This window comes from Dasypus novemcinctus, chromosome 14, assembly GCF_030445035.2.
Source record: "Dasypus novemcinctus isolate mDasNov1 chromosome 14, mDasNov1.1.hap2, whole genome shotgun sequence".
Taxonomy (NCBI): domain Eukaryota; kingdom Metazoa; phylum Chordata; class Mammalia; order Cingulata; family Dasypodidae; genus Dasypus; species Dasypus novemcinctus.
In genome coordinates this window covers 67,334,033-67,358,796 of record NC_080686.1, presented here as the reverse complement: position 1 = coordinate 67,358,796, position 24,764 = coordinate 67,334,033, and the positions used below count along the sequence as shown (strand labels likewise).

The following is a 24,764-nucleotide window of genomic DNA, read 5'->3' as shown; positions in this document are numbered from 1 at the left end:
CCTTGCGCGCATCAGCACTGCGCATGGGCCAGCTCCACATGGGTCAAGGAGGACCGGGGTTTGAACCTCAGACCTCCCATGTGGTAGACGGGCGCCCTAACCACTGGGCCAAGTCCACTTCCCTGTAAATGTCAATTGAAAGAAAGCTAGAGAATAATCTAGGGACTGAACAACATGGTGAATCCAGAATTGGATGAGAACTGTGGTTAATAGTACAAATGCAAGGATGTACTTCTGTGAACTAGAATGGATGTACATCATTATTGCAGGGTAGTGGGAATGTGGAGGAGCCTGGGAAAAATACAATTAATGTAACCTCTGGACTATAGTTAATAGCAATACTGTAATTTTCTTGCATCAAGGCCAAAGACATGCTGTGTTAATAATAAGGGGAGTATGGAAAAAAATATGGCAAATGTACACTATGGACCATAGTTAGTAGTAATAACCTGATGATATTGTCTCATAATCCATAACAAATGTTCTGCAACTCTGTGGTGTGTTGGTGAAGGAATGTTGTATGGGAATTCTACACACACATATGATTGTTTTATAAGTTCACAACATCTGTAATAAAAATACATTTTTTAAAAAGTGAAAAAAAAAAACATAATTTAATATAGTGTCTTCATACTGTGGAGCCATAGCAGGAATGAGGTGACTCTTTATCTATTGAAATGGAATGATCTCCAAGAACTACTGTGGTGGTTTGAAGTTGTATGTACCCCCAGAAAAACACGTTCTTTAATCCATTCCTGTGGGTTTGAACCCATTGTAAGCTGGCCACTTTAATGAGGTTACGTTGTTGTAGAATTTGAGAGAAGTTGAATTATTTGCGTATAGAGAGGCCAGGACTCAGGAATGATTTTGAGAAGGAAAAATGGTTTATTGACGGCTGGAGGCACTCGGGAGCTTCCTGTTTCAATCCCGAGCCCCGAACAAGATTTTCAAGTTCCTTTTATACAGAGAGGAAAGGCCAAATGGTTCTTTTGTTTCAGTTCTCAATAGGCTTAAATTAGCAGATATATCTTCCACATCTTAGGTAAGCTTTTAGCATGGACTTCATATATTCTAGATAAGCTTTTAGCATATTTTGTTTGCATTTCCCCTGAATATTTAAAGTTTATAGACGTTGCATTGTTAAACTGTTTCCTGGGACTGGAGTCGTTGCCATTGTCCCTAAGGGCAGGACTGCAGCCTCTTACCGTCTCACACCCACAAGTCAGACAGCTTAGGTTATCTCTGAAGAGACAAAGAGCCTCCCACCCATAGCCCACATCAACGTCAGTTAAAGTGTGGCCCAGCCCAATTAGGATGGGTCTTAATTCTATTACTGGAGTCTTTTATAAGTGGAATGAAATTCAGCCAGAGTGGGAGAAAGCCACAGAGGAAGCAGCCAGAAGCAGAACATCAATGGAACCTGGAAGAGAAGGGAGAGACCAGTAGACATCACCATGTGCCTTGCGCTGTGAGGAGCTAAGGACCAACAATCGCTGGCAGCCAACTGCAGAACATCCTGTCTTTGGGGGAGAAAGCATCACCTTGATGATGCCTTGATTTGGACTTTCTTTTAACCTCAAAACTACATAAGCAAATAATTGCCCATTACATCATATTTGATTGTATAGCCAAAGAAAATGAAAACAAATACTTAGTGGAAAAAAGAGGAGGAACAGGATGACGTGTATTGCACGCACTAATTTACATAAAAAGAGGAAAAAGAATGTGTAGCATACTATTTGTATATACAGGGTTGTCTGTGAAAAAGTACAAAAGGCCTGAGTAATGAGCTGCATGGCCAAAGAACAAGGGTAAAGAGGGGGATATTTCACTGCATTCTATTCTTCTTCTTTTTTAGTTACAAGGAGCCAGGGATTAAACTGTGGGAAGCCAGCACTCAACCACTGAGCTCCCCTGAATTGGTTTGATTGCTTGTTGTTTTTTTTAGGAGGCACTGGGGACCAAACTTGGGACCTCCCATGTGGGAAGCAGGTGCTCAACTGCTTGAGCCATATCCATTCCCCTGCATTCCTTTTTTGTATATTTTGGATTTTGAGTCCCATAAAATGTTGCCTATTAAAAAATGAATAACATAAAAAGGCCAAGACCTATAATATTAACAAAAACAATGAAGCAGATGACCTGCATTTGAAACCAGTTACTAGTTCTGTGGTCTCGAACAAGTCACTTAACCTTTCTGGGCCTCTGTTAGACTCTGAGCAAAACAGCATCTATTATTGTACAAATTAAACCAAGGACCCACAAACAGTCCACAGTGCCTGGTGGCTGATATATCTTATCACCTCTGGGATAGCCGGGCGGAGATAGGGCCGAGAGCCACACTGCCCCCCGCCAGGTGTTCCCCCGCCCGGTCTTCCCCCAGGAGCTGCAGACCTGGGGTAGAGGGCAAAGGGGAAGGGCGCAGGGCCTTCCGGGGCGGTAAAGCGTCCCTGGTACTCAGTCCCCCCCTTTGAGAAGCAAAGTACAAAGCTACAGGCGTTTTTGTGACTGGCCAGGAAGTCTGAAGAGTTCCTCTCACTCTGGGGATTTCTTAGTCCCCGCCTTATCTTGGCCTCCGTTCCTTTTGGCCATTAACAGGATAAACACGGGATTTATTCAGCTCCGGGCGCCGGCCCAGGCCGAGTCTGAGTCTGGAAGGCGCTCCCGCCTCACGGCTCTCACTGAGACGCCAGAAGGGCGCCTTAGGCCCCTCGCACACCCTTCCATTTCTCATTAATTGCGCGGTTCTGGGCGGGGCCCTGGCTGTGGTCACGTGATTGGCGCCGCCAAAGCAGGCTCTGGTCACGTGGTGAACCGTCGCCTCAGCTTCGTCAGTCCAAGCTCTTCGTTTTCAGGGATGAAAATGGGTCGGCAATGAAATCGTGGTTCACGAAGTAGGGAAATGACATTCCCCCCGTTTTTATTCTGCGTAAAACCGAGGCACCAAAATGCGGAGTTACACGCGCAGGGCTTTCGAGCAAAGCCGAGAGGCCGGGCTGCCCTTCAGCCCTCGCCCCGCCGCACGGCACCCTGCGGGCTCGGGAGCTCAGGGCACCCCCCGCCCTTTCCCTTACTTCCTGAGCCCTCACTTTAAAATACCAAACCCTATAAAGGAAGTATTTTGAAAGAGAAGATTACTTGGCTTTTCATTTGGTCTTTGTAGACCTTTCCTCTCCAACAATTGTTCACGTGAGCTGGCCCACAATCTTTTTTTTATCAGTTAAAAAAAGCAGAAAAAAATGAAAAAAATCAGTCCCCTAATTTAATTGTTCCTTCTCTGTAGGCATCACGGACTCTTTAGTGTGTTGAAGAGAGCCAGGTTTAGAAGAAATATTACTTCAGTTCTCAGGATGGAAAAATATCTAGCCAGGAGGCTCAGACTCTGGAAAATTGCTAATAAATTGTTACTGCCTGCTATTAAAAGGATCGATAAGATAAGGCCAGAAATGACTGATGGGGGGAGTTGTGCTCAGAATGCCAATGGGGGAAGTGGCTCCTGTCAGCTCAGGGCAGTCTCTGGCTGGGGCCAGGCATGTCCTTTCGCCTCCTTCAGCAGAAACTTGGCAGCTTCTTTCACCACCTAAAGACCAGTCCTTCCTGATGGTGATTATAAATAATTAAGTCAGATGGCATGTTCAGGGCTCAGGGAAATGGTCCTATTTATGTCTGCAGCATTGATGCTGCCCAGCACACCTCTTCTGTGTTTCTATTTGTGATGTTGTATGGGCTGCCCCAAGGCAGTAAGGAGCCCAGACATGCAGCTAACTGGAGACAGCTGCAGCCCCCCAGCTCTAGCATCTTGCTCCTTAGGACCTTCCCTTCCCTTCTGGAGGCAGCACGGCCCCACAGCCCGATGGACACTCGACAGACCAGGCTTTTCTGTGGATCCCACATCTCCAGGTGGAGAACTTCCAAGATGCAAATGTGAGGAACCATGCATCCAACAGCCTGACCTTTCAGTCACACACACTTCTGTCTTCTTTTTTTCTGGGTGTAAATTGCACCAATAGAGAGGCCTGTGGTGGGATTCCAAAGTGCCCCCAGTGGCTTGTTGGCTGGATGTTCTGCACCCCCCCCCAATTCTTCCCTAGGATTTCCAACCCTTGGATCATCCATACGGCCCTGAGCAGATGACATCTTCTGCCCAGCCATCCCCCAGGCATGTAGAGGGACCCGTGTTCACCTGTTTAAGGAATCAGCTGCCCCTGGCAAGGAGCATGATGGAAGGCGAGCGGGCTGCAGCATGGGGGACCAGGACTGCAGAGGGGGGGTGGGAATCTGGACTTTTCCTGAGGATGGGCCATCTTTGAACAAAATGCTGCAACAGACAAGTTGGTTTTGGTGCCCTTGCCACCTCCTCTCCACCTTCTTCCCCAAATGCTCTTCTACCGCTTCTACCGCTTCTGCTCTAGAGAGTTCTGGACTTTGTTGCTGTCTTTTTCAAGTGGTGCCTGAACTCAGGCAAATTCCTTCCCTTTTCCCCAGCCCCCAAACAAATCCAGCCTCCTTTCACCTGGCCAGCCGCCATGCTCAGCGAGCAGCTTGGGGTCATGGCTTAGGGAGACTGATTTAGCCACTGGCTGCTGGGCACTAAGCGTGTGCAGCGCCCTCTGCTGAAGGGTTCCAGGCATTATCACTAGTTCTCATGGCGGTTAAAGAAGGCATCGCCTCCCAAGGCTGCAGTGAGCACCCTGAGTTAGCAGTTATCCTTTGCACCAGGCCACGCAGCACCTGAGATCAGGTGTCCAGATCTGGCCCTGAAGCCTGAGCTCTGTCCAAGACGCCCCCTTCTCCTGGGGGCAGCCTCCCTAACAAAGAGGCCTCAGGAAGGTGGCTCCCCAACAAGGCCAGTCAAGGCTCCCTGGCAGGTCGGCATGGAAATGACGGGGGCCCCAGACCACCCGTCATGGCTGCAGCTGGGCTGTGGGCCGAGACTGGCAGGCCAGGACAGCAGGAAAGCCAGGACCTAGAGAGCTTGTGCCTTGGAAGTGACAGGTACTAAGGACAAACTCGGGGGACTTCTCTAACCAGCCTGGGGCTGCCTTTTCTGCCAGGAACAGTGCCGGTGTACCCTTGAGCTAGGGGTGTTCAGATGTAAACAGACTCTCCTCAGGCGATGTTAAGGGGATCTGAGCAGAAAGAGCCACAGGCATCAGGGCCTGGGCCTGTGAGATGGGGAGTCCCCACTGGAGTTTGGGGCTGCAAGTTGCAGAGGTGGAGGTCTGCCCCCTCTGTGGCCTGCGGCCAGGCCTCGGGAGCCCCTGGGGCTGGCTGGTCCTCACCCGGTTTCCCGGAAGCCGAGTGTGGCCTGCACCCCTGAGTGCGCGCACACTTTCAGTGGCCCTTCTCCTCTGTGCGGCAGCCACTAACCTCTGCAACTGGCAATTTGCCACAAAGCAAACTCGAAGGAACACAGAGTCGGCTGGTGTTCTCCCGCCTGGGGATGGGATGTGGTGGGCACCGAGGGTTTTTCCGCACATGCCCAGCAGCGAGGCCACAGAGGCAGTAAGCAGAGCTTAGGCTTTGGTTTGATCCTGGAGTCCCCCTGGCTAGTGGGCACAGGTTTGTGAGCTGGGGGTCCCACGGGGGTCGCATTGGTGGCATTTTAGGGGGAGACCTTGCCATCCCCACTTGGCCTGAAGGTGGCAGCTCGTCCTGCATCTGGAGAGGTCTGGGAATTTCCCTCTCCAAAGCCCTTTAAAGTAGGTCAACTTCCTTCCCTGCTGCCGGGAGCGCCTCCAACCTTTGGAGGTTATGAAACAGCCTCCTTTCTGTTTTCCAAAGATTGACTGTGGAATCGTGCCCGCTTCTCACCATCTCAAGCTCTGATAGCACAGACCAATGCTTGGCAAAGGAGCCAGCCCCTGAGGGGCCTCGGCGGGTACTGGGATGGATGTGAATCCCCATAATGCCATTTGCTAGTCGTGTGACCGTGGCCACGGGACCCAGCCCCTCTGAGGATGAGACTCAGAACTCCTGTGATTTCCTCCCAGCCTTCCTATCCTCCTGCCTCCCTGACAGACAAGTCACTCCCCAGGTGTCACCAGGAGGGTTAGAAGGACAAGGAGGGAGCTGTAAAGGGATGGTCACATCACTGGGCCAAATGAATCCAATGTGCGAGGGCCAAGTGGTGGCATCAGTGGACCCAGCCCCAATGACCATCCTGCCTGCACACAGCGCTGCTGAGATGCAGGGCGCACCCTGCTGGGCTGCTGGGGCAGCAGCTCCAAGGTGAGCCTCCAGGCAAGGCCCCGGGCCACGGGGCGTATTGCACTAGCCATCACAGCCAACCGCACGACGCCGGCTGTGCGCCAGGCATCATTCCAGGCGATTTATATCGATTAGCTTGCTTAATGCTAATGATGGCCCTGTGAAATCAGTACTGTTGTTTCCGTACTTTACAGATGATAAAACTAAAGCACACAGAGGTTAAAGAACTTGCCAAGGTCACGCAGCAGGTAAATGGAAGATCAAACCTAAGGCAATCTGGCTCAGCTCTAAAGTGGTTTGAAAGGCTACCCTGAGGTGCCTCTCAAAGATACAGTCAGCACCGTTGCCAGCAGAGGCCAGAAGCAGAACTGTGGAGTAGCAGGGCGCTGGGATTCAGTCTGTTCTCGTACAGAGCACAGGGCTGTGTCTCTCGGCCACTGGTGTAGATGGCTGCTCTGGGTTCCAGGGGGCAGGCAGCAGAGCTGCAGGGCAGCCCCCTCTGGGGCCAGGAGGAATGAAGCCATGGGGAGCCCCTCCCCAGGGTGTTGGGTCCCTGCCTGAGCCCCATCCATCCACATCTGGCCCAGCAGTTCTGCTCTCAACCCTGCACGGATTCAGCACAGGCTCAGACCAAACAGCAAACCCTGGGGAGAACAGCTGCCTACTGCCGAGGTGGGAGCTACATGAACATTAGGATGGAAATGAAGGCGGAGGAGAGACAGCTTGGAACATACTTTGCGGACTGCTTTTTGTCATTCTGTAGACTGCCTTTCAAAGAGAAAATTAAACAGGAAACAAGGCGAATGTGCACAGGAGGGGGAAGGCAGCTTTCCCCAGGGGCCTGATGCCCGGGGCTGGGCCTGCCTCCCGGGCCCCTGAGTTTCCCGAAAGCCTGGCCTCCTGGTCTAATGACCCGGCCACCTTCCAGATACTCGGTGGGCCTGAGGGGCGGCTGAGGGCTCGCTGCTGTGGAAGGACCCTTGTGCACGAGGAGGGCTCAGGGTGGGGGTGGAGGAGGGCGGCCTCACAGCATCGGCTGAAACTGTTAGGAAGCCCTAATAGCTGCTCAGGGCACCCACGCTCCAACCGGGGCTTTTAGGAACCTTCAGGATTCCTGGGGAGCCTGCGGGGCTGCAGCATCCAGGCGTCTTCCCCCGCGGGGGAGCAGCAGCCCTTAGCGCCAATCGCTGTCCTCAGCCGCCAGTCTCTTTCCTCCCCAACCTCATTTTAGCTCCCAGCGTCTTGCAGCCTAATTATTCCAGGGATGGGGTGGGGTTGGGGTGCATGCGGAGGTTGGACTTTCATAATTATGTTAAGAGCTTTTGACAGGGCCAACCTTTCTGTCTTCTATTTCTGTCTTGTTGAAATTCAACTGTGCCACGTTAATGGCTGAAATAAATGTGAGGGAAAGGATCCATCAACCCTTTCTGGAAACAGGGGAGACAGCCAAGAGTATTGAGTGCCCTGCACTCACGTCCACATGGAGATTTACAGTTTGTTCCCTTCACTAATAGGAAGACTGCCCCAACTTGGGAAGAAAAATATCTCATGTTGTCTCACTTAGAGCTAAATTTATTGCACTCGGTTTTATCCTAATATCAAATCATTAGGCTGAAGGGGGCCCCAAGGGCACCTCGGGTCTACCCCCCCCCCATTCCTTTCTCATTGACTGGCTCTCTCTTTGCTCCCTGCTCTTGTCTTGCCCTGGCCCACGGCAGTTTGCCTTGTTTGGTATTAAAAGGTTAGCACTGGCGAAGTCCAGGCCCCGGCCAGGGCCTTCGGTCAACCTGGTGGCCAAGTCCTGCCTGTGCTCCTTCTCCAGCCGCCTGCTCCTGTGGCCTCAACGGGCCTTAGCAGTGTTGGTGCAAAGAAGCAGACACAGCAGGAGTCTTGCAGAGAGCAGAAGAGTTGGAGGCCAAGATGACCTTGGCAGTGCGATATAAGGTCAAGAAATGCACCATGAACAAAGAGCCGCTGGCTCTGGTCAAAAAGCCTAATAGCAACTGTTATGTACCACGTGCCAGGCACTGAGCTGATCACGTGGCATGACTTAGCCAATTTAATCCTCTTGCTAGTGCTATGAATTAGGTATTATTATTATTCCTGTATCATAGATGAAGAAACAAAAGCTCCCTTTCTCAAGCCCTGGTGTGGTCATGTGACTCAGTTCTGGCCAAAGAGATGTCAGCAGAAGTCCATGAGGAGCTTCCAGGAAGGTTGTCACTTTTCCTGATCTAGTATCTGGCACATGTATTGACAACGCTTCTCCCCTCCTTATTCTTGTCTTTTTTGGGGCCACGTGCCTGGAGCAGCCCCAGCCATCTGGCAGCCTTGAAAGAATGGCCAGAACAGCGGCCCCTGACACTGACGAGCTGCTGGCCCCACACCATCAGCTGCCCAGCTGGAAACATATTGGTGTGTGCCACAAATCATATCCTCTCTCTGAAACCTCTGCAAGTCTGGTTTTGTGTCACTTACAGCCAAGTGTACTCTTGTGATGCCCTGGCCGTTTTGCATCGATATTTAGTAAGCACCAAGATAGGAATCCACTTACCAGGAATGAAGCTCTTAGACATGATGATGAAACTCTTGGGATGATTAGACTCATGTGAAGATGCTGTTTCATCCCTCAGCCTGAAACATTTGCAGGGCAGATTGGTGGCAGGTAAAGAACAGAAGCTAAAACTGATGCACTTTCAGGGAGCAAATATATCAAGTGCTGCAGTCCACTCTGACCCTTCTAAGGCCCACCCAATCCTGATGCAAACGGGGAACAGAGAGCAGTTGAGAAAGTCTCAAAGTTGGAGACCCCAAAAGGAATTGCCAAGAGAATGCCAAGAAGAGTGGGGATAGAGACAATTCTGCCTGACAGCCTCCTTGCTCCTCTACTCTCTTTTGACACCATTCACGATATGATCAGCAATTTAATGCAGGGGCTGAGACTGTGACCCTCAGATCATCTGGGTTCAAAGCTCAGTTATAAATAAAACTCCAGTTATGAACTTACTGTGCATAAACATTGATGTAAGATGGCCAGCATCACAAGGGATGCTCCTGCTTCATGCTGACCTATACGGTGCATCAGTCAACAGTACGCTTTGACAGAGGTTTCAGAGAGAGGATATGATTTGTGGCACACACCAATACGTTTCCAGCTGGGCAGCTGATGGTGTGGGCCAGCGGCTCATCAAAGTCAGGGGCCGCTGTTTGGGCTGCAAGGTGGGTGGGGCTGCTCCAGGCACATGGCCCCATAAAAGACAAGAAGAAAGAGGGGAGAGGTGGTGTCAACACATGTGCCAGATACTAGATCAGGAAAAGTGACAACCTTCCTGGAAGCTCCTCATGGACTTCTGCTGACATCTCATTGGCTGGAACTGTCACATGACCACACCAGGGCCTGGAGGAGGGAGCAGAGCAGGCGGCCTTTAGAATGGAGGGGCCAAGGAGAAGGGCGTGGGGCTTTCCACTGGGTCAGTCACAAGTACTGTGTGCGAGAGGAGCCATTCTCAAAAGCTGTCCAATCAGAACTCCAGGTTCTGCCACTTCCCAGCTCTGTGACCTTGGTTGAGTCATTAACTTCTGAAGCCTCAGCTTCGTATTTGTAAAATGGAAGCACTAGCACTTACTCCGCAAGGTCGTTCTGAGAGTTAAACAGTCTATCTAATAAATGTGAAAGCACCTTCCCCGTGCCCAGCACATGCTGTAACAGCTGGGACTGAACCAAATGAACAGATGGCAGAGCTCAGAACCAAGCAGGTCGTCCCCACACTCCTTGCCCTTTTCCTTCTTGCCTTCGAGTTCTCCTTCCTCGAATGGGACAGCCCAGGCTTGATGCCTCCTGAGATCAAGCCGGGGAAGCACTTAATGGGGTACACTAGATCACAGTGGTTCAGAGCAAGGCTCTTGCCGTCCGACAGGCCTGGGTTAGAATCAGGGGTGGAAGCCATGGCGCTGTAAGTCAAGTCCCTAGAGCCCTCACTCCTTAGATGGGGTTATCATGGGTACTGATATCTTGGGTTGTCATGAAAACATGAAAATCAAGGCAATCGTGTTCGTAAAGCACAGGGGCAGGCACATAGCAAGAGTTTGACAAGGGGAGCTGTTCCTAGTAGAACTGTGCCTTCCCCCAGCGCAGGGCTATCCTTGGGTACTCATCACTTGCAGTCATAGCCTTGCTGAGCTGGGATGAAGTTTAACAGAAAGAGTCAGCTTTCGTGCCACACAGGCCTGGGTTCAAATCCCAGCTCTGCCCATTGGGTTACTCTTTACCTTTGAGCCTGAATCAATTTACCTGTACAGTGAGGCTAGAGCCTGGGAGGACAGGAGGGCGCCCTGGAAAGGACCAGAGCTGGGCGCGGAGGGCGTGCACAATGTGTGGCAGCTGCTCTGACTGCAAGAAACTTCACCAGGGCTGCCCGGCTCTGGCGGGCACGGCTTGGGACACAGAGGCGCTTGGTGTCTCTTCTGAAAGAGAACATAGTGATTTCTTTGGAATTCTTTCACAGTGGCACCTGCTTGATGAAACTGGACATCACAGCCCTGGGGCCCAGCCATGGTGGTGGGTCAGTTAGGCAGAGAGGCCAGGGTGCGGGCACCCCTCCGGCCCTGCCCTCAGGGCCCTTGCTGGGTGGGAAGCCAGTGTGACGTTGCCAGCGGTCACCGGGAGCTAGCAGTTCCTTTTACTAATCTTTCTTAAATGATCCTGACTCCCCTTGGAGAGTCAAGGGAGGCCAGTAAACAAGATACGGTAAGATTTTGGTGTCAATCTCCTTCCCCACACAGAGAAGCCTGGTTCCGGGTCCGATAAATTTTGCTGTTGTTTCACAGTGATTTAAGGACGAAAACAACGGGGAAGACAGATCTTTGCTCCACGGAGACAGAAATAGCAGTTCCATTGCTGGGGCTCTGTGAAATGATTTCTGCAGGGAGCCCTCAGGTTCACTCTGCGTGCTGCCAGGACGGGGTAGCCAAGGACCAGGGAGGGACTAATCCCGGGAAGAAGATGCAGATTTTATTTGCAGAACGCAATAAAGGTTAAAGCTGATGCTATTTTATGCCACCTCCTAGAAGCTTTTTTTTTTTTTTTAACTCAACAGTAGTTAAAATAGACATCACTCAGTTTGTATGGTCCTCAGACAAACTATGAATAGCTAACACAGATCTTTCATATAACGTTTATTTTTCCATCCAACACTCACCGTAGTTGGTTGGTAGTCTGAAAATTAGAGAAATGAAACTGCGGGGAAAAGAGCTATTATACAATTTTCCTAAAGTCACAAATAGGAAGTTACAGAAAGGGCTCAAACCCATGTCCTCAGACTCAGTTCTTTTTACTATGCCGCTAGCCAGTTTTACTCCCTTGCCTGGGCTGTCACACCACAGTCTGTTCCTCAGCCATTCCTCATTAGGGGGCAGCAGAGCCTCGTGGCTCACAGCACAGGGTCGGGACTCAGACCTGTGGCCTGGGCACAGCACAGTCTGTTTTTCTCCCATATAAATGGGAATAATACCTACCTCACAACATTTTTGCCAGGCACAAAATAGATGCTCAGTAAACGGTGTTGTTTATTATTGTCATTAATAGCAATGTTCTCTCCACAAATCTTACTTAATGGTCCAGCTCCAACAGCAGGAAGCTCTTTATTGCACTTTATTCATGTATTTATCTAAATTGATCTATTTATTTAAACTCAAGATGATGTTTTAATTTTTTTTTTTGGTTATTCAAGCAAATACCATGCAGTGGGTTGGCTTAAACAAAGTCTCATGGTTTTGAGGCTAGGAGAAGTCCAAATCAGGGCCGCATCAAGGCAGTGCCTTCCTTCCAAAGACCGGCGTTTGGGCTGGGGGGCTGGTTGTTAGCAATCCTTGGTTTTGGCTCCTCTGTCACGTGGAAGTGCACATGAGGCCTCTCTTAGGCTCTCTTCTGGGTTCTGTTGACTTTCAGCTTCCGGCTGCTCCCTCTGTGGCTTCTGTCTGTCTGTCTGAATTTCCTTCTGCGCATACAGGACTCCAGGTATAGGATTAAGACCATTCCCGCCGAGTTGGGCCACACCTTAATTGAAGTCACCTTCTCAGAAGGCTCTATTTACAAGGGGTTCATACCCCCCGGAATGGACTATGTTCAAGAGCATGTTTTTCTGGGGTACATAGTCCCAAACCACCAGAGATGGTTACTTAATCTGAAGGCAAGTTCAGGGTCTCCCATAACTCTCTGCAATACCCAACCCCTCATGTCCACAACATCCACCGTGTACTCCATGTACACCATGTACTCGTTTATCAATTGGACTTAAGGTAGATGAAAAAAATGGGAGGGTGAAAGTACTGATTAATGTGTATCAATGTAGTCAACAAAAACAAATATCCATGAGAAAACCTATAAAAACTAGGTGAATTCATTCTAACAACTTTTGGATAGAGAAAAAAGAAGGGTTAGGAAGTTGTGTGAGCTTGGATAGTTAAATAACCTCTCTGAGCTTCAGTTTCCTCATTGGTAAAATAGTGATACCTCATAAGGTTGAAATGAGAATTAGGGGACTTAATACAAGGCATGCAGACTTACAACAGTGCCCAGCACATGGGAAGTTCTCCGTAAATGGCATCTATTAATAATCGTTATTAGGAATGTATTCCAAGGTGATCTCAGAGATCTGTCTGCTTATGTGATCCCAGTCACTGAGACACGTCCTGACCACTGTCAGAGGTCAGCGGGGAGTATGCTCTCTGGGCACAAGAGGTGGGCATTGCGCACACTGTGGAATCTCAGAGCTTGGCCAAGCATGAGCCTGTACTGGAGGTCAGGTGGCCTCATGCTCAGGCTGATATTCATTAGCCACCTTAGGAGGATTTTTAAATTTTAGCAACAGAGGAAGAGTTCTCAAGATACGAGTCACATGAAACTGTGTCTGAGTATGTGTGTTGTGCTTAAATGAAGCAGCTTATGACGTGGGTATCAATTTCTGTAATCTCTTCTAAATTTAAGCATGCAAAATGTCAAGTTATCTCATTATTTTGCTTGGGTAAAGAAAAAAACATTTAGATTTATGGCTGGATGTTATAACAACTGCTGCTTCCTTTCAAATCCTGGCAGGCCCCTCAAAAGCAGGAATTGATCAATAAGTCACTTCCTGAGCCAAAGGTCAGTGTTTTGACCCTGGAATGAACATCAACAAGAAGAGCCAAATCTTCTCTCTTGCTGCCTTTGGGGGTGTATGTTGGGGTGGGGCTATGTCTTTAGGCCCCAGCTGCTCCTGGCCCCACCTATGCTCTCCCCCCGAAATCACCCATATCACCTCCTGCATTCTGCCCCCCACACCCCAGAAGTGGCAGGAGGCACCGTGGGATGGGGAAACATATGGCCATCCACCCAGAAGGAAGCTTGACCTGGGAGAAAGCCAAGGAGGAAAAATCAAAGAAAGGCTGAATGAGGGTAGAAAGACATTAGGAAGGTGGCTTCCTCCTTTCTCCACTTCTGGAAGTACAGAAATAAGAATCTCAACTCTCAACCTAGCTTTTCAACCACGCTTCTCCCAAGCCATCTGCTTAATAACCACGAGATCTTTTCCCCCATACTCTACACTCAGGAATAGTCTTAAATCAACTGCTGGAATCCCTCCCTCCCTCGACCCACCTAGATATCAATAGCTACCAGGCTCTGTGAGGCATGGAAAGCTATGCTAGTCTCCCTGAGGAGCAATAACAAACTCTGTGCACATCCATGCCTAACCACGCCCAACAAAGAGTCCTTCGTGTACTGTACGCACTATTAGAGACATAAGGAAGATCCAGTGTAGGAGAAGAATTGGTAAAGCCTGGGAATGGTGCTCAGCACACTTCCAAATGAAATGGGGAAGGTCTATGAGCTGTGTGGGAGCACAGCTCTGTAGGTACCATTGACTTTGCTGGCCCCAAAGTATGGGAGGTGGAAAGGAAAGAGGCAGGAGCAATTAGAACCAGGGCAGGGCAAGGTCTGGAGTTTAGACCCATCAGATAGGATTGGAATCGTGTCTGGGTCCTGGGGCCTGACTCTCTTCAATCTGACCGTCAGTTTGATGCCACCTGGACAAACTGACTCAGGCAGGTCCCACATGCCACGAAGCAGCTGGATACCATGATCCCGAGATGGGCACCCCAGGTTTGCAGTAGGCCATGTTCAGGCTGCTGATGCTCCCCCTAACTGACAAACCCAAACATCGCCAACCAGTAACCAGCACTTTGCTTTCTAATACGGGACAGAAAACATTCCTGATCTTCGGGCTCTAAAAGACCTTTCTCACGTCTCCTCTTCCGAGCCTCATTCCCAGGAGCCTCCTGTGCTGGATCGGGCTTCCTGCTTGGCGTTACAACTTTTCCATCAGTGCCTAGTCTTTGGTCTCTTAGTCTTTATTTTCCATTTAACTGATTCTGCTTTGTTCAGTGTACTTGGATCAAGACAGCTTACCATAAAAGCAAGGTGATCCACCACCCCAGTTTCCACACATGATTGAAAAGAACGTAAACAGACTTAGAAAATAAGCTCTACAAGGGTGGGGCTCTTTGTTCTGATCCCTTTCAGGTATTCAAGCACCTAGAGCAAATATGGGTTGAGTATGTGCCTAATAGAATTTGTGAAATGAATAATGATTGATCGAGAAAACAAATATCCATCTGAAACAGATCTCAAAACTTAATCCACAGAATATAAAGGAACCTGAGCTGTTTAAAACAAACCAGTAATATTTCAGAATATAGGCAAACTCTCATTTTAGAGAATGAACTGGCATGTTTTAAAATGGAGACTTTTTGCATTTTTCCCTGGGGTTACAGTTTTTCCTATAGCACCCTTGAATGGTGGGTGCTTTCTTCCCAAAAAGGCTTACACCATCTGACTTTGAGGTAGGGTGGGGACTCTCCTTATTTCCTGACTATTTTAACTTCTGGTTCACTGACAGTGGTGCAGCAGATGCCCTTTAATTCATGGAGATTTACAGAGAGATGATTCTTATATCATCTTAGACTCTGTTTCTTGAGTTCTTCTCCTCTAAAAACCTTCTTCCTCTTTACTTTACTTCTGTTCCTTAGACACATTTATTACAGATAACTGCAACTCCCTGTAATCTCATTTTCTCTCATCCCATTCTGACCACCTGCTATCTTTCCAGTTCACTCTGTCCAGTACCCTGATTCCAGCCCACCAGAGCCTGGCTTCTATCAATCCTCCCACATTTTACCATCTCATCACCTATCAGACAGCCTCTCTCCTTGCCTTACCCTACCTGAATTCCACGGTTAGTCTTTATAGTCATCATTCCCTTAGTGTATTCTCAAGTCTTCCCTTCTCTCCAATTGCCATACTTACTTGGCCAAAAAGCAATTCTACTTGCATTAAAATCTCTGCTTCCTCTCTGCCATTTCCTATGTAGTTGAATAGGGCTAGAGAAAAATACACAATCATGCTAGCTGCTCGCACTTTAAATGCATGAACACAAATCTCAAGAGGGCCTGTGATACTGCTGGGTAGCCCTACTATGCTCAAACCCATTAGCTCTCCTACTTTTTTTCTGGATGAGAATTTTACTTCTCTTTCCTCTGACTTCGAGCACCTTCTCCCGCATCCCCCAAGCTGATGATCTGGGTTCTGACTTCACAGAGAAAATAGAAGCCTCAGAAGACTTCCACCAATTGCCAATACCACATCTACCCACCTATAGGTATCTGCACCCCAGTGTCCACTTTTCCCCTGTCCCCACAGTTGCACTGTCCAAGCAGCTATGTAAAGTCATGTTCTCCACTTGGCCTTCAATCCCATCCTCCCCTGACAACTCTAGGACGTTGCTCCATCATTCTCTCCTCTCTCCTGTATTAAGAATTTCACCCTCTCTTCTATCAAAATGAAAAGACTTTGTTTCTTTATCTGAGAGGGGGAAAAAACACAATAAAACTTCTTTGGACCTGACTTCTCTCAGCAGGCACCCCTTCGTTCCTTTGCTTCTCTTCATGGCTTTATCTATGCTCACTGCCTCTAGGTCCTCCCCTCCCATGGCTCTTAAAATCTGCTCTGGTCAGGCTTTTCTCCATAGCAACCACCAAAACTATTCTTGTCGGGGACATCAATGTCTTCCATGTTGACCTTGTGTTTGACATAATAGACTGTTCCCTGTAGCTCCACCTTTTCAACAATGCTAGGTATTGTCAGACTTTTTTTTTTAAAGATTTATTTATTTATTTAATTCCCCCCCTCCCCCGGTTGTCTGTTCTCTGTGTCTGTTTGCTGCGTCTTGTTTCTTTGTCCACTTCTGTTGTCGCCAGCGGCACGGGAAGTGTGGGCGGCGCCATTCCTGGGCAGGCTGCACTTTCTTTGGCGCTGGGCGGCTCTCCTTACGGGTGCACTCCTTGCGCGTGGGGCTCCCCTACGCGGGGGACACCCCTGCGTGGTGCGGCACTCCTTGCGAGCATCAGCACTGCGCATGGGCCAGCTCCACACGGGTCAAGGAGGCCCGGGTTTGAACTGCGGACCTCCCGTGTAGTAGACGGACACCCTAACCACTGGGCCAAGTCCGTTTCCCAGTCAGACTGTAATTTTCACCAGTTTAGTGGGTGAAAAATTGATCTTTTTAAGGTGCTTTTTTTTTTTAGTTTTAAAAAAAAAATCCACTCCCCCCCCAACCCCCCATTGCTCTCTTGTGTCCATTCGCTGTGTGTTCTTCTGTGTCCATATTCCTAGTACTAATCAGGTTGATGATTTTTTTTTCATGTGACCTTTGGCTATTTGTGCTTTCTCTGCTGTTAAAGTCAGGTTCATGAACTTTGAACCTGACTTTGCCCAATTTTCTATTGAGTTGCCTTTTTCTTATTGATTTATAGAAGTTCTTTATATATTATGGATGCTAATCCTCTTCCATTTTATTTGCTATAAAACTCTTCCCCCAGAAGATATATGTTTTCAAGCTTGATGGCTTCCTTTCATGAATCTTAATTTAACTTTAATTTAAATTTAATCTTAAATCTTAACTCTTAATTTTTATGTAGTTGCTTCTATCTTTTCCTTTAAGTTTACTATTTTCTGTGACTTGATTTAAAATTTTTCCTTAGCTTGAGGTCATAAATATATACTCTTATTACAAAACTTTTAATGTTTATCCTTCATATTAAATCTTTGGTTCACCTTAAGTCTTTGATCCACCTGGGATTGTCTTTGTGTATGATATGAAATATAGATACATTTTCATGTTTTTCCATGTGAATAATTGTCCTAGCACTTATTATATCATCTCTCTTCTTCTCTTAATCTACAGTGCCATCTCTGGTTTTCCAGTATGTATAGGTCTGTTTCTGAGCTCTTTTTTTTTTTTTTTTCTGTTCTATTGGTCTACTTGTATGTTCTCCCACTAATATCACTCTGTTGTAATTACTATCACTTTAAAATAAATCTTAGTGTCTTGTAGAGCAATCTCTCTTTTCTTCTCTCTCATTCAAGGATGTCTTGGTTAAGTTCTTCATATACATTTTTTTTTTAATGTTGTTTACATGCTCTATTTCCTTATTTTTTTTAAGATTTAAAAAAAATTTCTCTCCCCTCCCCCTCCACAGTTGTCTGTTCTCTGTGTCCATTTGCTGTGTGTTCTTCTGTGACTGCTTCTATCCTTATCAGCGGCACAGGAATCTGTGTTTCTCTTTGTTGCGTCATCATGTTGTGTCAGCTCTCCATGTGTGCGGCGCCATTCTTGGACAGGCTGCACTTTATTTCCCACTGGGTGGCTCTCCTTACGGGGTGCACTCCTTGCACACGGGGCTCCCCTACGCGGGGGACACCCCTGCTTGGCAAGGCACTCCTTGCACGCATCAGCACTGCGCATGGGCCAGCTCCACACGGGTCAAGGGGGCCGGGGTTTGTACTGCGGACCTCCCATGTGGTAGGCGGACACCCTATCCATTGGGCCAAGTCCACTTCCCCTATATACATTTAGAATAAGTTTGGCGAGGTCCATGAAATTATCTATTGGGTTTGATTGGAATAACATTTTCTCTATTGATCAATTAGAGGAAATCATATTTTTTATCAAATCTTCCTATCCATTAACACATTATCTTTCTACATTAGTTTAAATATATAACGCCTTTCACTAAAGTTTGTTCATGAAAACCTTTTACATCTTTCACCAGATTTATTCCTAGGTTTCTGTTATTTTTGTAGTATTCTAAATAGTATCTTTTTTTTTTTTTTTTTTTTTTTTAAAGTTTGTACAATTTTTTCTTTTTTTTTTTTTTTTTTTTTTTTTAAAGATTTATTTATTTATTTAATTTCCCCCCCTCCCCTGGTTGTCTGTTCTTGGTGTCTATTTGTTGCGTCTTGTTTCTTTGTCTGCTTTTGTTTCTTTGTCCGCTTCTGTTGTCGTCAGCGGCACGGGAAGTGTGGGCGGCGCCATTCCTGGGCAGGCTGCTCTTTCTTTTCACGCTGGGCGGCTCTCCTCACGGGCGCACTCCTTGCGCGTGGGGCTCCCCCACGCGGGGGACACCCCTGCGTGGCACGGCACTCCTTGCGCGCATCAGCACTGCGCATGGCCAGCTCCACACGGGTCGAGGAGGCCCGGGGTTTGAACCGCGGACCTCCCATATGGTAGACGGACTCCCTAACCACTGGGCCAAAGTCCGTTTCCCGAAATAGTATCTTTTAAAAATTACATTTTCTAAAGCTTTGGTACACACACAAAAGAAGTACTAAGGACTTTTGTGTTTTGAGGATTTTGAGTATTGCATTTTAATGTCCAGTAATTGTAATAAACTCTCTGGTTAATTCTGATAATCAGTCTATAGATTTTGTGGGGGTTTCTATGTAGAAAATCCTGTTATAGGAAACTAATGATAGTTTTGTTCTATTTCAGCCTTTATGTCTTTTATTTTATTTTTATTTTATTATAGGCAGAACTACACTGGCCACAGTACAGTAAGAGCATTTGAAGCTTGCATCCAGTCTATTTACAATTTTTAAAGGTGTTTCTAATGGTGCCTGCTTCACATGTATGTGGTTTCAGGCTCAATCCCCGGTACCTCCTAAAAAAAAGGTGTTTCTAATGTTTCATCATTGAGACCCTAGAGTTAGGGTTAGGGTTTTTTTTTTTGTTGTTGTTGTTAGAAACTATCAGGTGAAGTGTTTCTCTTTCAAATTTGCTAAGAGCTTTAACAATTTACTTTTTTTATGTTTTTTTTTAATATATATTATTTTATTTTATTTTTTATTTTTTGGCTTTTTTAAATTAGCTTTTTAAAAAAAGATAAGTAGATCACACAAAATGTTACATTAAAAACATGAGGTTCCCATATACCCCACTCCCCACTCCCCCTTTAACAATTTATTTTTAATCCTAAAAGGTTGTTAGATTTTACTAAATGCTTTAACTGCTTCTACTGGGCAAATCATATTTTCTTTTCCTCTTATTTATTACTATGGTAAATGACATTGTTTGATTTTTATTATTAAATCCACCATGGCATTCCTGGGATAAAACTGGTTTGGTAATGCTTTGTTATCTTTTTATGTACTGCTGGATTTAATTTGCTAATATTTTGTTAAGAACTTTTGCATTCATGTTCATGATTGAGACTGACCTATAATTTTCACTTTTGCACTGTCATGTCTGGTTTGTGAATTAGTGTTTTACTAGCCTAAGAGAAGGAGTTAGGGAGTGTCTCCCCTTTTTTATTCTGTGGAAGAGTTTGTATAAATTGGAATAAATTGTTCTTGGAATGTTTGATTGAATTCACTCCTTAAGGCATTTAAGCCTGGTATTTCCTTTTTAGGAAGGTTTGAAAATACTGATTCAATTTTTTCTTGGGTCAGTATTGTTAAGTTCTACTTTTTTCAAGGAATTTCTCCACTTTGCTGTTTTCAAATTTACTTATTCAACAACAGAGTATACCTACTGTGTGGGAGACCCTGTTTAGGCACTGGGATACAGTAATGAGCTCATCAGGTTTATACCCAATGGCATTGAATTGTTCCTATTTTTCTCTCCTATTTTTAAAACTCTGCTATATATGTAATTATATCTGGACTCTTTTTTCATTCTCAATATTGTTGTTTTTATCATTTTCTCTTTTCTTTTCTTCTTCCTAAATCAAACTTGCCAGATGTTTGCCTATTGCATTAATTTTTACAAAGAACTGACTTTATGTTGGCTGCAGGTTTCTATCTATGTCCTCTGGATAAAGCTTATTAAATGTTTTGCTTAAATTATCATTTACTACTTTGTATTGTGATTTATCAAATTTACTTTATTTTAAAACTTTACTCATAGGCATATTACAAATTTAGAACTTTTTATTCTCCAACTTTTCATTGATCTTTATCTCTTGTAAGGCTGTTTGCCTTTAAGTCTATTTTGATATGACTAGAGCTACAGGGGCTTCATTTGGGTTAATATTTGCTGGACAAAATTTTTCTTTTATCCTTTTCTTTTCAATCTTTCTAAGGTCTTATGTTTTAGGTGCATTATCTCTTATAAACTGAATATAGCATAACATTATTTTTGACAGTTCCTAACTTTTAACTAGATAATTCAGCCCATTTTCACATTTTGTCATTACTAACCTTTTAACTTTTATTTTTTAAAATTTAATTTATTGTATCTCAGACCTATCTTCTGGATATTTTTTTTTCTCTTTATAATATACCCTTTAGAATTTCTTTTAGTGAGGGTTCTGTGTTTATCTGAAAACATCTTTATTTTGCCCTTATTGTTAAGTAGTTCTGCTAAGTATATAAATCAAGGTTGACAGTCATTTTATCTCAACATTTTGAAGATATTTCCCCACTGTCTTCTGACTTCCATCACTGCTGCTAAGTCAGCTGCCTGTCTGGTTGTCATTTGTCTGCAGTTACCTTTTGCTTCTCACTGGCTGTCTTAAAGATCGCTTTGCCTCTGATTTCTGCAGTTTGACCATGGTGTGCTAGGTATGGATTTCTTTTGTTTATCCTGCTTGGAAGTCATAGGGCTTCCTGTATCAGAAGATTTGTCTTATACAATATTTGGAAAAATTTTCTCCGCCCTTCCCTCCACTTCTGCCCCCCGCCTTTTTTTTTTTTCAGCATTTATTTATTTTTTAATTGTATTTTTTTGAAGATACATAGATCAAAAAAATTTACATTAAAAAATATAAGAGGTTCCCATATACCCCACACCCCACTCCCTTACCCCTTCCAAATCAACAACCTCTTTCATCATTGTGGCACATTCATTGCATTTGGTGAACACAATTTGGAACACTGCTGCACCACGCCAATTATAGTTTACATTGTAGTTTACACTCTCCCCAAGTACATTCAGTGGGTTATGGCAGGATATATGATATCCAGCATCAGTCCCTGCAATATCATTATCCACCCTCCCCTACTTTTTTGCAGGGGTTAATAAACTTTTTATCTTAGAAAAGTTTTAGATTTACAGAATTATTGTGAAGACAGTATGAAGAGCTATAGTATGAAGATAGTGTGATGATAGAAGGGAGTACAAGTATCCCATACCCATTTTCACTTATTTTTAAAATTTTCCATTATCACAGTACAGTTTCATTCTTTTATTGAAAATTTTCTCCTCTCATTCACTCTGTTCTCTCCTGTAATTTTGATAAGATTTATTTTGACCTTTCTACCCTACCTTAAATGTTTCTCAGCCTTTCTTTCATATTTCCCATCTCTTTGGATAACTGTCCATCTGTACAACTTAATTAGACTATCTTCCAGTTCATCAGCTCTCTCGAGTTGTCTCCAAACTGCTGTTTAATCCACTGATTAACATTTTATTTCTAGAAGTTCTATTTTGGTATTTTTCAAATTTGAGTATTTTCATGTTGACAGTTTGCTGCTATCACTTGTGTTTTCAATTCCTATATTGTTTTTGCCAAGCAAGTTGCTATAAGGTGCATCATGGGAACACAGGCTCAAGCACATCAGAGACTTTCAGCAAACGACCAGTTTATTACCTATACAGTACAAAGGGTCCAAAGAGCAGGGGAAGAGATCGCATTGGGACCGGTCCCCTCGGGAGGCCAACTGCTCCAGTCAGGGTCAGTGGATGGCATCTCTGAATGGCCCACTTTGCATCATAGATGAGGGACACTTGTGTTGCTGGAGTGGTTGGGTTTTTATACACCCCAGGGGGAGGGAGGCCAGCCAATGAACAAAAAGCATTGGTCAGTGTCCTGGCAAACAGCTAGGGCTGCTTATGATTTAACATCTCCCTAAGGCTGTCTGTGGTCTCTTGCAAAATAGAAACATACTAAACACCTGCATGCAAACAAGCAAGAGGGGAAAGGAGTGGCATAGGCAAGGGCCAGGAGATGCTGGCTGAGTGTGTCCGTGACTTCTCCAGCAGTTTCTTTAAACATGTTGTACTCTGTATTGATATTGCAGTATCTAACGGCTTTACAGTTGTTTATTTTTATTCTAACTCTTCTTCATGATGTATTGATTCTTTTTCTGTTTTGTGGTATTTTTCTCTTTGAAATGTATATTTGCTGCAACTCTGTCAGTGGGAATTGCTTGAGACCTGGGTTGTGAGAGTTTGCGATACCAGGTGGGCACTAAAGACAAGAGTCCATCTCAAATGACAATAATTGCATTGGGAAGTTTACTTGCAACCAGAGCCAAGTCCAAGATAGATACTTATCTCTGTTGTCTGTCTGCGAGTGCGGTATGGGTTTTTGTTTCCCCTTTCTCTGAGGGTCTAATTGCTTCTGAGACCTAGATGTACTTGTGGTGGTCTCTGATCTGCCTCCTCCCTTAAAACCCATTCTCTCTGGACGCTGATGCTCTAGGATAGGGACATCCACATAGTAGCCCCTTAGGGCTTAGGTGCTTCTGTGCTGACTCACCTCACTGGATTCCTGTAGCTGCTTCATACCTGCTGACCACTGCAATACAATGCTATATATACATTTGTGAATATACACAATTGAGCATTTTTTGATGTTATGTTGGAAAGTGTATATTAAGAGAAGGGAAAGAGGATGAGTTCATGCATACTATGACAAACAACAAACAAAATAAGAAAGACAATTGTCTATCTAATGTATTTACACTAATGAAGTAGGAGTGTGAGCATTCGATACACTGTGAAGGTAAATCAGAAGAGAAAATTTTGGTTAAGAATTCTAAAAGGGAACCAAATGTAGCTCAAGGGGTTGAAGCCTGCTTCCCATGTATGAGGTCCCAGGTTTGATCCCTGATACCTCCTAAAAACAAATAAACGGAAAAAGCAATTTTCATTGGGGAGTGGATGTAGTTCGGTGGTTGAGCACCTGCTTCCCATGTACAAGATCCTGGGTTCAGTACCTCCTTTAAAAAAAAAAAAGGAATTCCAACTACACCAGCAATGATTATAGGATGCCACACAAGATGGGAGGAAAAAGGTAGGAGGGGAAGGCAGGGTAGCTTATTTGTGCTACTTCCCACGCAATTAAGACCTCACAGGGAGCTAACAAAAAGGAGGTGATGTCAGTATACTTAGGCATGTGACTAACATGCTTTCCCAGGTACTTCTTTCATTAAATTCCCAGAGTCTTGACTCCCAGGGAGCCAGTTTCCTTTGTTCTCACACATTAGTTCAAGTTGTCCGGGAAGGAAATGAAAAGCTGCAAACCTGCTGATGTTGATCTCCCTCAATCATCCGTCTTCGGCTGCTGCTGAGAGCCCCGCAGCTCTTCCAGGCCGTGGAAAGAGCTGCTCCGGCGCCCCCTCCCGCTGGCTCCTCCGCGGGAGCGAGCGCCGTGCGTGCGCGGAGCCGCGCAGCCCCGCGGCGCCGTCTCTCAGGGGCGGCGCCGCCCGCGTGCGCCGCGCGTCCTCTGCGGCTCCGAGCCTGGCCCGCCCGCTCCTCAGAGCCGCTCCCGGGCAGCCGGGAGACGGCAGCCGGGTCCCCGCAGCCGCAGGAGTAGAAGGCGCCCACCGTGCGGGAGGCGCCTCTTCCGGTCAGCACCGAGGGGCACAAAGAGAAACCGGCGAGGACTGGCGTGGGCCCCGCCGCGCCCCGCCCGCGCCCTTGCGGGGCAGCTAGACAGCAGGACGAGGAGGCGCAGGACTGTGGTAGCTGCAGGGAGAGCTTCAGGGCCACGCAGGCCTGTGCCCCTGCGTTCTTCCCTGCTCTGAAGAGAACAAGTGCACCCCCAGGGCTGGAGCAGGAAGGCGGAAAATCCGAAACCCTCCCTCCCTGCCTTGGGAGAGAGGATGCTTGATGCAGGTTGCTGGGGTTGAATCTCGTGCCCTACGAAGGACACGTTCAAGTCTTACTCTCCATGCCCGTGGGTGTGAATCCACTTGTAAATAAGACCTTTGGAGATGTGATTGTCGGTTAAGGTTTTACAACTTCACAGGAGGAACAATGTGCACAATATAAAACTTTGAGAGTCACAGGAGGAACAATGTGCACAATATAAAACTTTGAGAGGGGAATTGACCGCAGCAGAACTCTACCCTGCAGCAACCATTCCCAAACAACCGAAGGTGACTCTGTTACAGTGTCACCTAAAGAAGAAGTCATAATGCGTCTAAACTAAATGAACGAATCCTATGCATATAGAAG

General features: G+C 46.2%; 1 protein-coding gene across 1 annotated transcript in view; it reads right to left on the bottom strand.

Moving 5' to 3' along the window:
* DCSTAMP (dendrocyte expressed seven transmembrane protein) overlaps positions 1-24,078 on the bottom strand; it is a 64,095-nt gene extending 40,017 nt beyond the window's left edge. The window contains exon 1 of the mRNA XM_058275901.2: positions 23,829-24,078. The gene's annotated coding sequence lies outside the window, so the exon portion shown is untranslated. The remainder of the gene's footprint in view (positions 1-23,828) is intronic.
* Positions 24,079-24,764: the final 686 nt, after the last annotated feature.